General features: G+C 52.9%; 1 pseudogene; it reads right to left on the bottom strand.

Annotated features, from left to right (window-relative positions):
* Positions 1–208: 208 nt before the first annotated feature.
* Positions 209–1,093, bottom strand: LOC136378877 (superkiller complex protein 8 pseudogene; annotated as a pseudogene).
* Positions 1,094–2,189: the final 1,096 nt, after the last annotated feature.

Below are 2,189 nucleotides of genomic sequence, written 5' to 3'. Positions count from 1 at the left end.
TGAACTGGCTCCCTGTGTAAAAAGTTTGGGGACCCCTGCTCTAAGTACTACTATGATATTATCTTCCATGAAAACATGAGATTTACACTGTATCTACAGACTGTATGTTTCTGCTCCTTTCTTGTAAACAAGCCAGAAAGATCAGGAATGAGACGCTCAATCCATGCAGTCTGTCTAGCTCTAGCATTTGCGCGAAAGACTCAGGCGTTTAAACTGGACCACCGTGGATGTGAATTCCCTGATCGCCTCCCACAGACACAATTTTTGAGCCATTTCCACCGTCGTTCACTCCCCAGACCAGGTTCTGGTACTCGAAGAAGGTGTGAACACAAGTCCTCAGTCTAACAACACCCCCGACTTCTACACTCTTGTGAACGGACTGGAAACCAGGCAAAACGCCGCGACCAGCAGCCAGGATGCGCGGCCCCTCGGCGTGCCAGCTACGTTGGTGTGTTGTACATCATAGACCTGGATGTGGCCCCCACCCGGAGCCGTGACGAGGAGCGGAGAATCTGGGGGACCGTCCGGGGAGCTAGTGGGCGTAGCTGGCCTTCCAGCGGGCACAGCGGTTTCCCAGCTGCGATGTCGAAGATAGTGATAATTCCATCTGAGGCCCCACCAGCCTGGTACGTCCCATCAGGACTGTATGCAATGCTGAGAATGAACTTTCCTCTCATGTCCAAAGAAGATCGATCCTTTTTCCCACCTGCTACCCTAAAAATATTCACTTGCCCCACATGAATTGCTGTGGCCAGATGCCAGGAGTCAGGAGAAAAGCCCCAAGTCCAGGCGTCCATGTCCTGCATCGATAGACTTTATCTGTGTGCCGTGTTCCAAGTCCCCGAGACCAATGTGGGCGTGGAGAGAGCCGGACGCAGCGGCAGGCAGGGTGTGGCTGTGTCCGCAGACACCGCGCCCAGCTGCGGCCGTCCAGACTCCACGCTGTCCTGGCCTCTCTCCAGACTCCACCGGGTCATCCAGGGACCCCGCGGCCGCTGTCTCAGAGTTTTCTGTTTGTCTCCCAGGCCACTGACCAATTGGCGTCATCATGGGCTGGCTCTTGTTTGAAGGGGATAGTGTACCGGGTGGTCATTTCCTGAGCCAAGGACGAAGGGTTAACGGCCAGGCACTGCGCCTCACGGCCCCGTCGCACAGCCCCGGTGCCCGTCTACCTCGCATACTAGTATTTACAGCCTTTCTTAAATGATTATTAGGTTTCCTCCCGCCTTCTGACTAAATCCAAAAAGGCTGTCTGCACTCTTTTTCCCACCCAGAGGATGATACGCCCTCGGCCAATATCTGCTGAATGGGTAGATTAAATGTTTAGTAAAAGTCCGGGCTTGCAAATATAAATGTGTAATCCATTTGGCTCAAATGGTCTCTCCGCGGTCCTTTGGAAGCATCAGGTTTGGTGTAGAAATCCGCATTCCCCAGCAGGAAACCAAAGAAAGGAGGGGGGACTCAGGCTCGGAGGGCTGCATGAGACACTTCCTGTCGCTCCTTTTCTGCTGGTCCAAGCTTCCCCCGGGCTCTTGCTGTGTGATGTTGCTGCTTGTTCCTGTTGTTTTCTGCAGTCCAATACCATCAGCCGAATGGTACCAGGAGCGATTCCACCAGGGGCCGACCGAACACTATTTCCCGCACCCATCGCAACCTGCCTCCCATCACTGCAGGAGACAAGCTTTCTCCCAGCGACAGGCTCCTTCTTTTTCCCATTCAGCAACTGCCAGGTTTCTTATTGCTCCCTCTCTCTCCCTCCCTCCCTCCCTCCCTCTCTCTCTCTCTCTCTCTCTCTCTCTCTCTCTCTCTCGACTCCGTAATCATCCGTAGGACTCTATGATATCTGTAATGTCCACATTACCACAGGGAGTGATCTCTGGGGAACGCCTGCGATTCGAGCTGTGAATTGCTGACCTTTTGTTTTGTGACTTGTAAACCACGGGTGTGTGCGCACCCGCATAAATTAAGAGGGCTGCACATCTGCATCTTCTACTTCCATCACGTTGGCTCAGCGTGTTGTTTACGTAACTTATTCTAGAGTGCCCAAGCCTTCAGCGCTGCATGCTGATGTTGCAGAAAGCAATTGATATCCCCGTCTTTTTAATATTTGAAATACGCTTTACAGGGACGCTTTGCCACAGTTCAGCGTTCAGCCGAAAGTTGGGGTGAAGACAGAAGCAGGGTAAGCG

This window comes from Saccopteryx leptura, chromosome 7 (genome assembly GCF_036850995.1).
Source record: "Saccopteryx leptura isolate mSacLep1 chromosome 7, mSacLep1_pri_phased_curated, whole genome shotgun sequence".
Lineage (NCBI taxonomy): Eukaryota > Metazoa > Chordata > Mammalia > Chiroptera > Emballonuridae > Saccopteryx > Saccopteryx leptura.
The sequence above is the reverse complement of the archived record's forward strand: the minus strand, read 5'-3'. Positions and strand labels throughout refer to the sequence as shown.